Source organism: Pyxicephalus adspersus, chromosome 3 (genome assembly GCF_032062135.1).
Source record: "Pyxicephalus adspersus chromosome 3, UCB_Pads_2.0, whole genome shotgun sequence".
NCBI lineage: Eukaryota > Metazoa > Chordata > Amphibia > Anura > Pyxicephalidae > Pyxicephalus > Pyxicephalus adspersus.
Window position 1 is genome coordinate 86,461,690 of NC_092860.1, and position 16,706 is coordinate 86,478,395.

The 16,706-nt window shown below is 33.9% G+C and overlaps 1 protein-coding gene across 2 annotated transcripts in view; it reads left to right on the plus strand.

Moving 5' to 3' along the window:
* Positions 1-16,706, plus strand: part of GRID2 (glutamate ionotropic receptor delta type subunit 2) — a 579,007-nt gene that overhangs the window by 90,969 nt on the left and 471,332 nt on the right. The window lies entirely within an intron of this gene.

Consider the following 16,706-nt stretch of genomic DNA (forward strand, 5'->3'; position numbering starts at 1 on the left):
TCTGACCTAACTACATTGACTGAAAACTTGTTCCATAGGCACATTGCACAACATTAAAATGCTCTATGCATTGCCGTACCATCAGTTCATTTGTCAAACCTGTTAGATCTCTTCACATTAATAACACATATACATTTAATGGAATAGAATAATGCATTGATCTACCTATTTTTAAATCATCTATTGCACATTATATATTTGTTTTTCAATTATTACCTAGCATTATTCTTTACTGAATAATTTTTCATTGATGTCTTTTTATAGATTAGAAAATTGTACTGCGCATTCATAACCATTGGATTTTACACAACAAGCCTAATGAGCCGATTAGTCCAGTAAAACATATTTTACAGCTTTTTTAAAGCAGCTTTTCACAGCCTAAATCCAAGTAACTACAATACATATTTTAATTACAGTTACAACAAACTATCAGAACTTCTTATTTACCAAAAATATTGTTATTCATAAAAAAATACTTTTAGACACAGAGGCAGCACAGCCTAATAAAAAATAAAATACATTTGCCAAAAAAAAAATTTAAAAAACAAAATTTTCTTGTTATTTTCTAAATTTATGATACTTGTCATGAATTCTTGCATTTTCTATTCATTCTTTATTTAGGGCATAGTGATTTTAGTTTATTGTGTAGCTTTCAATCCCTGGGCCTTTCTCCTCCTCCTCCTGCCATTGCTTACTGAGTACTGCAAGGTTCAATGCCGCACTTACTGCAAAGGGTAATTTAACTACCCCCCCGACCCTGTTTTATATTTACTCTCTCATCTTATGGGACCATTATGACTTTTCCAGTAAACAAGGGAAATAAAACTCTCTAAAAATGCCCTAAATAGCATTAACAACCTAACAAGTTTCCAACATCACCTTAAAAATATTTTGCATTTTTGTAAATCATTAGCCACCAGACTTGAAAGACTAAATTAATAACTTTTTCCTTTTCAGATGTAGGCCTCCGATTGATTACCACTAGAAACTCTGCATGAATAGAGTTTGTATGATCTGCGTATATATCTTCCCGCTTTCTTTCATTTTTTTTTTTTCAAAAACATGCTTGTGGGTTACCTGATTACTTTGTTTTACTGCATCCATATTATGTATATGTGTGCTTTTAACTGTGGCAGGAATGATGTATTTTAATTTTCCTTATGTATAATAACCAATGTTCATAGTATTTATAATCAATGTTCCTAATCTATGTACTTTAGTCTTTAAAATGTTACATAACACTCTGGTTGCATATAAATACGGAAGTTAATCAATACATTTTACCATTAGTATATTTGATCAAGGTGAAGTACTGCTGGTGTATACAAATGGATTAAAAAATCATTAAATGATCTATCAGGTTCATGTAGTATATACCACTGGAACCTAAAAGACATTTAAAAGTTCATTCTAATTCAACCAGTAGGGAAATAAATAAACATACTAGAATACCTGTATATTCCAGACAGAAACCTATATGCAAAAAAACCCTCATAAGGCACGGGTAAATAAATAAAGCATGGCTCAATAAAGTAACTGACACATCGTGCTATATCACCTATGTTGTTCCAGTAGTAACTTGATAAAAAATGCTGTAGGCATGAATTTGATGAATTAATTTTTTATAAAATTGTTTAAACAATAAAAATGTACAAAGTGATAAAAGGTGATTTATTAGCTGTAATCGATTTTATTTACTTCTTCTAAAATCTATTTTAAAACCAAACAAGTCACATTAAGCAAGGAGGCAGGGATGAATATTCATCTGTATTTAAATTGAGTAATGCCAGAAGGACAGTCATTATTTGGCTTACTACAAGGCTACTACAGAAATGAACATAGGAGAAACACATAAAGTTGAGTCACTTCCATGAAGGTCGATGTAAGGAGTCTGAAATGCAGTATCTCCCCTCTGAATTTCTTTCTTGTGTGCACTTCATTTACCAATTTTACTTCAATGCACTCTTACAGAAATGGTGTGAAATGATAGCACGATAAGCTGTCATTTCACATATCCCTAAATGGTTCAGCTTACCATCTAAAGGCACAAAGTTTAGCACATTTACATGTTCGACTAGTAGCTTATTCCTGTGAGCTCATTTTCCTTGGTTTTGATATTAGAGGAATACGAATGGATTTTGCAGAAAACCTCATACTAAAGTTATTTATTTTTTTGAGAAATTAGTTTTTTAAATAAGGACATAAAAATGAAAAAATAATGCTAAAATTTTATTGCTTCTTTTAGAGTTCTTGTTTCATGCTTAGTGTTTCTCCTACTACTACTAAATCTGGCAATCTTCAAAGCTGGAAGTAGTCACATGTCTGGGGATTTACCAATTCAATTTACACAATAGGTATCAGCTCTATTCAGGACAAATTGCAAATTCTTTGAATCGATTCTTTCATCTCTAATGATTAATAGCATCTGCAACAAGAGACATGACACCAAAAAAATTAATTCAGCCTAACAAATGTTCTGTGCCGATCTACTTCTCGTAAGATGTATTGCAACATATTGATTGAGAAATCCTTTATGATGTGAATCACATGAGAAGCATTTTAATGTAGATGTCTTTTGAAGAGCTGTGGATATCTATATTTAATTTTCGATTGAGGGCCAGATTGTTGCTATGCTGCTGACCCTATCTGCTAGCGTGTAGGTCAAGGCAAAGGTCACCTTGTCAAAATTGGTCAAAAGGGTAAGATGATGGTTCCCAGACTTTTTAATGTCTTGACACAACAAAATGCAGCTTTAAATGTTTTTAAATACATAACATCATATAATGCAAATGAAAAATACATTATAACCAAGTAATTAGAAAAATATCATGATTGCAATTTTAATGTAACAAAAAAAAAAAATAATTGCTAAGCAGTGCTATGGCAGCTCAAATAGTATTACCCAGGGGGCTGCTATTATTTATATTTTTATTGGAAAGCCACAGCCTTCTTATAACCAACTCTGCTCTTATTCATTTATATGCGCTGGTAGCATTCACAGTAAGTGCTGCATTCAATTATAAATATGGAAATATGTCCTGATTGGAATCTGTTCTTTCAATGACCCAGACTACAGGCAGGTGAGTGTGGGAGGGTGTGAAAGTAGCAGGGGGCACATCACTTATGTTGCCATATTACACATAAATGTATCCGAACACAGGTTCAGACACCACTCCAAACACCACTGAGATAAGGTGATTTCCTTTGAGCTAAATAATCTGAATTACTGATGTTTTTAAACACATATTTCATTAGCTGTTATCTCATTATAGCCAAATCATCTGTAATAGGCTGCAATAATTTTAAAAGTGTTGGAGGCTTCAATCAAGCTAATGCTAACAATAATATATGTCTCTTTGCCTATCCATTTATCTTTGTGATATATTGATATATTTTGACATATTTAAGGTTTGCCTCATTTTATGCTTAAGTGGGAAAAAGACTATACAAAATATATTCACTTGATAAGATTTGTAGAAAACAGAGAGATCATTTATTAGCATAGAGACATCCATTTATAGCTCAGTTATCTATAGAACTTTTTTAGGGAGGCATACATTACCATTTTTTTCACAGGTAACAGATTGTCCCAATGAAAACCTAAACAAATGATTGTGATAGGTGAGTTTAATGCTGATTTGTCAGACCAATAATTCTGTTTAATGAGGGTCTACCAACAAATGGCAGAATATGGAAGTTATACCAAAGATTTGGCAAGAGGGGGACTATATGAGGTCAAAGACCCTGAAGGATTCAAGCAGTTATCCAGCTGTTACCAGGAGCATTTATTGGACTCCAAGTACTGTATATTTTGTACTATGGGGCAATAGAGACTTTTTTTTTTGTTTCAAAGTTTTTATTGAAATTTTCAAATAAAATAAACAATACCATTACACAACAAATTTACATTGAATGGCAATAGGGCTTTTATGTATTATAAATGATGTATTCTATAAAAGGCAACATTTTTGTTACAATAACATAGCAATAAGGGACCATTATACAATGTAGTAAACCTAAATATTATCTGTTTATATTAGACTCAATTGAAGTAGGAATGGTGCTGGTAATTATCTAACAACTATTTATTATATATTGTATAACCTTTAGGCTACCATTATAATATATAATATAGTTCCTAAGCCATAACAACAGATACCAATAGAACCCCACCTACCCTACCTGCTTTCAGAATAGGAACTTTTAATATACCCTTAATACCAAATTATTAGATTTTTCAGCCTTAAAATGTTCATATCCATTGGTCAAAAATAACTTATTGGACCCCTTACTGAGTAAAAAGCGGTACCCTTCCAGCACGCCACTTCTATTTCCCCAGATAGCATTAGCCACTTTACAGTGCATAGTCTGCAGCTTGGGAAAAATTGTTATACCCCCTTAATCAGCATACAATATTACTCCCTACAGAAATAATTATAGCATTATTCCTTTCAGCTAAAATAAACTCTCATGCCCCACAGCCAGTAATACATTATTATATCCCTAAGTTACATATACTTCCTCTTTGACAATGTCTCCCCAAACAACTACAAATTTTTATCCTACCCCACAGGCCAACAAATTAATATTACCTCTCATGAATAAATTATTATGGTCTGCCACCGAGCAATAAATACTGATTCCCAACCCAACAAAATTCTGCTTCTTGTTCTCCATTCCCACTCTATTTGCATTAGGATGTGTAAAATCATCCTTTTTCATTCTTTTTATAAAGCATACCCAGGAACAAAAACAAAAATGAATACAGAAATGCAAATATGAGGTCTTGGCATGAGGGGCATGTTTTAGAAAATCCAAGATCACTGTGCAGTTACTATAAGTCTGACATGTTCTGCATTATTTAGACCCCTTTCAGACTTGCTGTCAAAAACTGAAGTTAGCCACTGCCAGGCACCTCTAATCAGATACTCTGCAGTTTCAGTGGCAACTACAATTTGGAAAATTGTTTTGTTGTGCAGTGCAGTTGTGGTGCCACTTCTCCTCCAGAGGAAGAAAAGCAGAAGGGACTTGCCACTTCAAGGAACTACATAGCAATCTGCTGCAACTGCAGGCACGTTCAAATCCATGCACAAAATGGTTCCCAACTGTTTTCATTCAGTTAAATGGGAGAGATTGCGAATGTGACTGAGCCTGCAACTGAGCGCCGTTTTCAGTTGAAAATCTGAAATGGTCCCTATTCCTGAAATAAATTTATCCTAAAACTATTTTTTCTTTGATGTAACAATGCCATTGAAGAAAACAGCAGTAATCAATTTACTTTTCAGTGAATATTACACCTAATTATAACTTTTTAACTAAAATCAACAAGTAATGCTTTTTTTCTAATCTAAAATGACTTGCTAATGATTAAATAATGATCATTTACCTGATTTTTTTTCCTTCAATATGTTCCCCTATGATTAACAAGCAATTTTATCCTAATTTATCGCTTTTGTCTTTACTGTCCATCAGTAATTATAATTCCTGGAGATGTTTGTTTCATTTAAACTGCATTTGTTTGGAAAATAAAATGCATGAGCCATTTAAATACATCTTTTTTTAATGCTTTGTTTTGTGATCATAAAGCATATCTACAAGATCATTAGCAAGAAGGTTAATTAATTGTGGCTTGTTTAAATTATTAAGTCATTTGTTCATAGAAATTAGATTTATATGTAATCTAGGATAGCAATATTTTAGTCTCTTTCTAGATGCCATTTGTGTGTTTTTATTATACACAAATAATGCCCTTTTTGTTCCATTGCATGAAAAATGGTGATCAGCCAGTTTTTGGGTGGATTTTTTTTTTTTTGTAGATCATCCCTTTATGTAAATTCAAGATGATGACAACCCAATTTATCAAGTTGCAGTCAGCTTGATCATCATTTTCTAATTTACCAGTGTATGCCACTTATACAGATGATAGTAATGCATACTTGATAGTGATGAGCACTATGGGCTGCCACAGAAATTACATTTCTTTCAATATAGAATTATGAAAGTTGCAATCAACTTGATCATCACTTTCCAGTTCACCAGACAGTGTATGCCACTTATACACATGACAATGACGGACACTATGGGCTGCAACAGAAATTACACTTCAATCAATGTGGAATTGTGAAATTTGAGATCTCTGAAAAATATATAGATTGGGGTGCCCTTTTGTTGTTACATTACTCCTTTTTGATAAATGGACCACTTATACTTATTTGATAGAAGAAAGGGCAGTGATCATTATGTGTAATGCTTTTAGTTGACAATGCTCTCAACTAAAAGCATTACAAATACAAATACACCCAGATTTTCAGCTAAAGGTTCCTGGTAACTGATAACTAGGTAGTAAATGGCTGGCTAACTATAGGTAGCTGAGATCTCTAAATATGTTATGCCACTATAGAGTTTTATGTATACAGACAATTTAAAAGAAGCTAATAATAAAGAGTTCTTTATGATTATTTTTTGGTGTGGGTGTTCTGGTGGGGAGTAAACGGGTGGATGAAAAAATGTCGGACATGTGTCAGCAGCATTGGGAAAGACAATAAAATTAACCTTTAGCTTTGAACTGCAGGAGATGCTTTGCTTATATACTTAATTGTAACTTTAATAATGAAGCTAATTCTAGTACTTAAAATTTGCAAAAAAAAAAAACAAACTGCCTACATGATAATTTTGGCTTGGGTTGTGTTCTTTAAAGCATTCACTTACAGTAAAAGAATTAACAAAACCTATTAGAAATAAGACAATATAATTGGAATGTAATTTTTAGGAATGGTTGGGTTTGGTTCATCTATATATTGCACGTTTTTCTTCTTTTCTGTATTCCTTTTCAATGTAATATATATTCCCCTTCGGAAAAAACCCTTGCAGTTTATATACAAAGCTGCAGAAATGTCAGGTATATCTAACTGACCCAGGGTAATGTGATTTATATGATATATTCATGACTCTTTACACATAAAATGGTTTGGGACCTTCTTCACTTTTACTGGGGAATACATTCTTGGACGAAGTGAAAAGTAATGATTAGGTTAAAGTAGATTTTAGACAGAGATAGCGGTTTTGCTGTGTGTGGAAGAAGAAAGGGCTAGATTTGTACAAGCTAGCTATAAGGATAAATAGGAAATGAGCATGGATATCTTTACTGTGTTATTTTTAATACAGTGTGAACAATTAATTTTATTAATGTGCATAATAAAGTGTAAATCAGGGCAAATTTGCGCTATTGGGGGGGGGGGGGGGGGCTTCTTTTTACCTCTTATACCCTGCTGACACCAGTTTAACTAGAAATGAAGGGAAAATCTACAACATGATTCCAAATAGCAGAAAAAACATTTTTTATCCTACTTTCTTGAAAAAAAAATGTTTTGATGAGCGTACATTAAGAAAAATGCAATACAATGCCATAAAAAGCATGCATTAGCTTAACATTTACAGCACATTACCTCTGAGATTTGTTTGAACAGTTTTAGCTGACTATTTTTTTTTTCAAAGCAGGAGCAAATTACCGTTTTTATGCTATACAATGTTACATTGGTTTATACTCATTTAACATTCATCTAGTAAACAAGCTTAAAGTTTATTTAAAACAGAAAAAAAAAATTATGTCTCCCAATTTCGTCACCCAACCAACATTTTTACTTTTCTTTTTCTGGAATGACGTTGGAATGACGTAACTCCTGTAAATGTGCACATTCATTCCCAGAACACAGGTATACCAGGATTGTACATTGAGTTGCACAACTCTGTGTACTTTAAACTGAAGATTGCACACAGGCAGGTAACTTCATTTTATTGAAGAAGGAATATTTGGGATACTCAAGAAGACCCATTTGTGTTCAATATTGGAACTGATATATAAAAATACACAAGTCATCGTGGATGCTTAAAATTATATTCTAATTAAACAATCTCTAAATTGATTTAGATAAACACATTCAAAACATTGTCCTAGTGTTGTCACCAATTGGGAATGTGCCACACAACTGATACGTTGGATAGTACACGTATGTAGTAATATAGTAGAAACTCCATCCTATTTAGTTGAAGTTTGGTATTAAAGATGAGTGTTGCTTTAACAGTCTTCTCTGCCCCTTTAGAATCACAATGATCTAAACGTGAACTCATCGGAACTGGACTATGCACTAATAAAAATTTGTTATTACATTTATTTCCTTTTTCAGAACAAGCATAGACACGATAACAAAATCAAACAACATATCATGACAGAACAAGGAATTTATTTTATCTGTTTGCAGATTTGCTACACAAACAAAAATATCCTAGCTTGCCTGGAATGATTTGTTAGGAAACTGGCCACCGTAGTATTTGCTGTAGAATATTCCACACTGCGGCACTGTAGACATGTCTATTCCTTTATACCGCAATATCTGTTGAATATGATTGATTGCCATACATCAAATCACTTATTGTACAGAACAAAACAGATTTACCAAATGATTTTTTTATGCTCTACAAGAACAGGTTCATTCTTTCATGCCCTCAAACCAACCTACATTGTACAGAACCATTAACACAAACATTTATTTTTCTGTGTGTTGTTTGATTTTGGTGGATTGGTGATATATTGTTGCTTCTCCATGTATACACAGGTGAAGAACATTGAAAATGATGCTATTCTTGGTAAAGCTTGTGATGCTTTATTAAATGGTTATTGCAGAACATAGGAGCAAAATTGTATCTTATACCATTTTATTACAGTTTTTTTTTTACTTCGAGCTGAAATCAGATCATGTTAATTATATAATAAAAGTAACTGAAATGAATTGATAATAAAAAATGCTAGGTATAAGACATAATAAATATAATAGTTTCTTGATTAGTTACTGTCTTAACTAAAACGAGAGCTCCATAAAAAAAAAACACTTTAAAAATTGATCTGGTCCATGATTAGTATATGTGTATATGAGCTGAAATCGTTATACAATAGCCTACTTCTATTTGTTTTAAAAGGAAAGCTTATGTGCTTATTGATGTTTAACGGAACAAATTCAAGCAAAACATCACAATGGAGCTGATTTACTTAAGAGAAAAATCTGTTTACCTACTAAAATGATTGGTAAAATTGATAAAATGTTAGTAAATAGCTTGAACCTGTGTTTATACAGAACTTTCAACCAACTACCTGTTTTTTTTTAATGTTTTTGCTTTTTGTAATACATGAGTAGATGTGAGGCATAGCGACAATTTACATTATCATTATTAATATTATTACACAGTATATATATAGCGCTAATATATTACGCAGCGTTTTACAAAGTCCATAGTCATGTCACTAGCTATCCTTCAAAGGAGCTCACAATTAAATGTCCCTACCATAATCATATGTCTTTAATACAGTCTGAGGTCAATTTTTGGGGGAGAAGTCAATAAACCTAATTGCATGTCTTTGGAATGTGGGAGAAAACTGGAGTACTCAGAGGAAACCATGCAGGTAGAGTTCTGGCCAAGATTTGAACCTGGGACCCAGCGCTACAAAGGCCAAAATTATAACCTTTGAGCCTCGAAATACACTTACAGCCATATTTTTTAACAAACGAATCCGTTAATTTCTAATTTTGTCATTTTGACCCAAAGTTTTAGTGCTGTAGCTTTGTTCATTGTAACATGAGTTATTTCAGAAGTTTTCCCATCATTTTCCACAAATATGTCTTTTCTCCATCTGACTTAGGTTATTATCTCTGTTTCAAATCCAGCAAGTGCTGTCATCACTTTGGTAAATATCACAACAGTGCATAGACAAATGTCATGTCCCCGTGTTGTTAACATCACATATTGTTAGTATTTGTGAATACATTTAAATAGGATTTATTCTCCTTGTGAACTCCTTGGAAACTCAGCTTTATTTCCTTTCTGAACATTAAAATTTTAAAAAGTAAGATTTATAATTTTTTCCTGTCTAAATGAAATTTAAACCCTGTTACTGCTGTTGTCTCCAGCAGTTTTATTCAATGCTATTATTAGTTTGAAGTTAAAAACTACAATATAATAAGATACAAAAAGCAATGGTTTTTGTTTTTCTCCTAAAAAGAGTCACAGAGCAGTCCAGTTTTTCAAATGAGGAAATCCTAACATAATTCTCAGGTTACGGGAAAACTCTGGTAAAACCAATTTTTTAAGGGTCAGTGGGAAAAATAAAACTCCTAGGTTAGTGTCCATGTTAAGCACCCTTACAGTGGTGGCTAGAATTCCCCCATTATCATTAAATAGGAGATCAGTCAGTCACAGTTCAAGAACCACATAGCAATCATTGGAGGAACCCTGGATGAGAATGGCTGGTGTAGAGAAAGCTGTCTTTGGTGAGTTAGGGCTTTACTTTTATGTCAGATTTGTCTACTTGTGGGAAAATACAAAAAGCAACCAGAGAAATGGAGGAAGAATACATGGAACAGAAGCAAAAATCAAATCAGGTCTTCCGGTATAGATTTCTCCCCAGCAAACAGAACAACATGAAGAGCTGCAGTAACAATTAAATCCAATGATGTTCGCAGTCAGAAGTAGAAGTGTCCTAGATCGGGGGTCCCCAACCATTAGGCCATGACTGTGTCAAACTAAGCTGCAGCCATCCTTTTCAGTCTTCACTGTGCCAGTTAGGATCTGTGCCCTCTCTCCTGTCCTGCCAGCTTGTGTGACTGGCTGAAGAAAATGGCAGAATTACCAGTAAAGACTGCAGTCAATAAGGACAGCCGCTCTTCCCCACTGGTTTCATATGAGAAAAATTCTCCCACAGAAGCCCTCCCCCTCCCCCATCCAATGGAAAAAAATTGTGGCTTTAAGAACAATTACATTTCAGGTGTACTGTTATTTTTCAGGTGTAAGACAAAATGTAGATTTTCAGGGTACTACTTAGATACAGTTCACATTTTTAAAGGTTCCTGGCATTTTGAGTTAATGTTCACTTTAAGAAGACTGTCAGGAAACAAAAGTGCCTGAGTTATAGCATGTGCATACTCCTAATGGTGCAGACGTTTCCATCGCTGCTAAGGCTAAATCCCTGGATGTTCTTACAGAAAAAAAAGAAGTTTTCCACCCACACACACCAGTTGCTACTGACCCCTCACTGTGTTGGATTGCCTCACTTGCTAATAGGAATGTGCATTATGCAGGAAGGACTAAACGTTTATTCTTTAGTAAACATCAAGGTTTTTGTCTCCTAGTGCAAGCCATTTGGAAATATCAATTATATTATAGAGACAGCTGTAGGTATTTGCAGGCACATCTAGGTTGCTTTTAACAATATTTAATTCCAAAGTCAAAAATAATAGGAGTTAGGTTTGATATACCATTCTATTAACCTGATTTCTCTGCAACGAGTTGCAGTTTTCTAATGGCTTGTTTTCAATTTGTTTGATACACTCACTCAAATCTAAACAAAAAGGTGACAAATAAAGAGATGAATGGTGGAAAACCTTGTGAAAAATTGTCAAGATGTGCCAATACTAAATGAATATCTCCTGCCCAATTTTACTGCTAACAGAATTTGGGGCTGTGTTATTTTTTGACAACATAGAAAATAAGATAATCTTTGTAAAATCTAACTGTAAGGAGAAACTATTTAATTATTTTCACTATTGTTAAAAAAGAGGGTCTAAGAGCATCTAACTTTTTTTTAGTGTAGTGTTATTGAGAGGTATAAAACTGTTCCATACAGTGTATCTTTAACTGTGTATGGACAGTAAACATCCAGTAAATATGAACTGTTTTTATCAGTGACGTTGAGACAGGCAGGAAATGGCCCAAGATCCTCTAGTTGCTTTAGTTGCTTCCTTACTCCTCTCTTGCCAGCATCTACACTGCAGTGCAAACATCTTCTGCATTTATGTTGGGTAAATACTGAATTAATGCAATTCAGATGCAATTCTGCCAGCATTTCAAGTCATGCAAATGAAGCCTAAGGCAGTAGGGCAAAGTAGTAAATGTCTTGTCCAATGCTGTCCATGTGTCCAACTAAAATGTATATAAAAGTTTACTTTTTCCATTAGTCCTTGAAATAGGGTATTGTGTGTTAGTAAAACACTTATCAGATATAGTACTATTCAGTCTCCATGGTCTTTGGTACCCCATGATGATCAGCGCAGTGGCTCATAGGTAGCACTCTTGCCTTTGCAGTGTTAGGTCCCAGGTTAAAATCTCGGCCAGGACACTATCTGCATAGAATTTGCAGGTTCTCCCCGTGTCTGCGTGGGTTTCTTACCACATCCCAAAAACATGCAGTTAGGTTCATTGGCTTCCCCTCAAAAAATTGACCTTAGACTACATTAATGACATATGACTATGGTAGAGACATTAGATTGTGAGCTACTTTAAGGGACAGTTAGTGACACGACTATTGACTTTGTACTGTAATATGATGGTGCTATATAAATACTGAATATTAATAATAATGATGGTCTGTCTCATTAACACTCATTAACAGAACAGAGATGAATCTGTGATTGTAGATGGTCTTATGGTTTAACAGGACATGTGACCATTTTTTCACGCACACTCCATTAATTTAACAGCACTTCACTAGAACTTGAAAAACACTTTGTCGTACTTTAAAAAATGAACATAATTTTCTGGTCATGGTAAGGCCACTCTGCCCATTAATTCTATTGTATGTACAGGCTTAAATGAAAAGCAATTTTTTTTTTAGGGACAAAACTAAATGAAACTAATTTTTGCTATAGTTATCACTTTCATAAATATATTTAACATTTTGCCTTACCATATACCCAAAATCTTGGAAGAAAAAAACTATTATAGAAGAGCATTTGACTGCATTTTTTCTGGTATTTTGGGATCTGCAATATGTAGGACTGGTGTCCCATGTTGGATTAAATAAAATGACTACACATAAATCAACCTCACTCCTAATTTGTAACAGTCAGTTGTTCCTTTTTTTGTTTTATAATACTATATAGTAACTCAGGTCATTTTAACACACCAGCTCATACTAGATTTAGTTGAAATGTTACAATATTTGCTGCAAAGCCAAAACTTGTAGGATGTTCTTTGATTTGGTTTTAATCATTTGTGCAAAATAAATTTTATCAGTTACAAATTTTATTACAAATGCCATTTATTTACCATACATTGAATTACTTGAACAAAAGTCTAGGAGTGCATAAAATATATTGTGTAGTTAGGCTTGTATGCTTTATTGATATTTTAAAGTACTACAGTCACAGTGAATCTGTATCAAGCTCAAAACTTTATTGGCCCCAGGTGAACCAAAGTGATCACAGAACATGCAGGATGTGTGGATGCAATCTGTTCCCTAGAGCCTAAATATGGAGTCACCACAAATCAAATGTTTTATCACCTCTTTTTAAACCTACACTTTTTCATTACTGTTGGTTCAGAAAAACAGTGAGTCTGATTTATTAAACCTCTCCAAGACTGGAGAAGATAGACTTTCAAAGGTGAGCCCGGATGGTCCAGCAAACCTAAAATGGATCTGGTCCAAAATTGAAAATATTTGCTAATATTTTAATAATATTAATACCAATAGCAAATCATTTAAAAAAACCCATTCCAGGTTTGCCGGAGCACCTAGATACCCCCATGGTAGTCTATCTTCCGGACTTGGAAAATATTATTAAATCAGGCCCATTAGTCCTAATGACTAACTTACCTAATACTGAAAGGTGGGTATGCTTGTGTAATTAATAAGTTTGTGGGCCAGTTACTACTTCAGGATCTGGTGTGACAGGTTGCCATTGTCATTGTATGGAGTATTAGGGCCACACATTGAGTTCCTAATTTTAAAATAGAAAAATTATGCTGCTAAAAAAATGGTTTAAAACCCAACAAAGATTATGATGATAACTCATCTTAAACAATGCGCTAGAATACTCCTGTACATACATGTATATAAGATTACATTATCATTTACTACAAAGGAAGCATAATGCACTGTAGGTAAATCATTAAAATCATGTTCCTGCCTTCTAAGTGTTACATACCAGTTTCTATTTGTTACATTTTTCCATTTTACAGGTTAACATTTTAACATTGTTTTTTTTTTTTGTAATATTTTGGTACAGAGTAGTTTAATGCTCAATTCATCATTGCAAGTAGCAATTTTGATTTAACATTGGCATTTTCTGCATGTACTGTTCAATAATATATATTAAATTTAGCAGGGAACCAAGGATTATGATTAGACTGGCTTCGTATAGGAATAATTACTCTGCTTCAATCAACAGCCGCAAAGATGTGCTAGCTTTTAAAAAGGTGTACATCAATCAAGCTCAAAACATGTTTTAAGAGTCAAATTTAGACATGAACATTATAATGATGACTTAAAACTTAACTGGAAGCAAACAGCTAAATGCATAATAGAAGTGCAGACATCTGAACTGTTTTGGCATCCAGGTACCCCTGCAGATATCTCCAAAAAAAAAAAAAAAACTCCAGGACCTTTTCTGGCTTCTAACTGGACAATAAAGGTGTAGCATCCCACTGATAAAGTAATCACAGTGCTTTACCATTGTGTAAGTATGTTTAGATTGTGTACAAAAAGGAAAAAAAATGGTGTAACCTTTGGGGTTTTCATGGCAAAATTAAGTACACAAACAATTCAATAATATTACATTTTTATCTTTAAATTCTATTCACAAGATATTAAAAACATACTGATATCATCATAAACAGCACAGATGGTTCAACATAATTCTAAAACGTCATGATGAATTTCTAACATGGTGGTTGTTGGTCCACTCCAAGCTTGTAATATTGATATTATTGGTCTACCTCAAACTCAACACGTTTCACGGTAAAAAAAATCGCTTCCCCAAAATTTGGGGGAAAGGAGAAAGACAGGCTTTTGTTGGCAATACATTTTGTATAACTTTATATATTTATTTATGTGTTTTTGATTCAAACATTAGTGACAGCAAAGATTCCTTACAGGAATGTTGTTCAACATATGATTCCTTTCTCATGAATTACATATTCTACACATATGAATTACATGAACATAAGAGATAAACCATGACTAGGGTAGCCCGTACCTAGCCCCTTCACCTTCCCCCCCCCACCAAATACTTACGGATACCTCTCTCTTGCCAGCACTCCTCTTGACCCTGCCTTCCCCCTTTACCACAAAACAATACACTACAACAATCTGGGTTTAAATGGCTGGCAAGCAGCCGTTTATTAATAAACATAAATAACTTTATAACTTATTATTATGTCTCCATATAAATATTAGCACATAATAAATACAACAGATATAACCAAATATACTTCGTAAACAAATAGACAACAAATAAACACCAACAACAAACAAACAAACAAACAATAAGACCAATAACACTTAAACAAATAAACAAATAAACAAAAACACAGTAAACACCATAACCAAAACCAATAATCACTTTAATTAACCATCTTACTTTCTGTGTTTTAAAACCAACGACTAGGTTGCAGGTCCCGGAAGGTAAAGTCCGCCACCACACATCACATGTTCTCGAACCACCATACCAACCTGGCCCCTGGGCCCCTTTTGTCTCGGGTCTGTCCGTGCACCAAGTCATGCTGCCTTCCGCATATTTTAATGCTACAGGCCTCTCTTACAGGTGATATAAACAATAATTTAAAATTTAAGAATTGTACTCAAAAAGTCATTATCTCAATTATTTCCCGGTGTGTTTTGCCCAAAAAGTGGCTTCCTCAGGGGATAGAGAGACTTGAGTAGGAATAGGTGTGGTTAGAAGAATCCATGCTATAGAGGTGAAAATGTTGTATAGTGACAATGTGAAGATGCCAAAATAAAGATGGCGCTGCACTTGAGGTGATACCACCACTATTGAAATAAAAGATATTATACTGATTACTGAGTACACTTGTTAGTATGGTGGTCCTTCTATCATGGGGTGTTATCCTTAATATTTTGGACATACAAGTCACTTATGATGAATTACCTTTTTTAAAAGAAACCAAAAGTATTACTTAAAAGAGTGCTCAAACAGAAAGGATGGGTCTCTAAGTTGTGATGAATCCTCCCAACCAAAGTTGAGAGTTGACAAGATATCCATATATGTTGTTGAGGGTTGATTGGTTAGTATCCAATTGGTGATCAGGAGGAGACCAATCATTACCAAAGGAATAAGTAGTTTATCAATATAGGTCATGGGCAAAGAGTTGTTGGTTGATAAGTATTAGGCTGATTGCCTGCTAGTATTATTGAAGTTGTATGCCAATAATAATAAATTGGAATCTTTTTTTTTGTTCTCATTGGTGATTCAGTGTGGTATGTATAGTATCCACAGCCAACCACCAGCCAACACAAAATTTTAATATAACAGAAGGATAATGTTATTTAATCCAAATTCACTGGTGCATCACCTTCACCTCTGTTCCATCTACTTGTCAACAATAGCGGACAAATACAGGGTACATGAAAGCCAGGGGAACTGGAGAAAGCCCCAAAGCCAACCACCAGTGATCCCCTTGATTTCTTCTGTCTCTGGAGAGGCTATGTTCAGGTTCAGTTAGCTAAAACACTATGTAGAGTAAACAATTATTTAAATATTTTTTCCCTTTCAATGGCTGCATGGTATTCCTCAGGATGCGCCTTCTGATAACCTGGGACCATGCCTAGCCATACATTTCTATTCGGTCACTTTAATTTACTAAAGCATTTTAATCTTATATACTAAATTAACCTTTATTTTTGTTGATTGCCAAAATCAGTT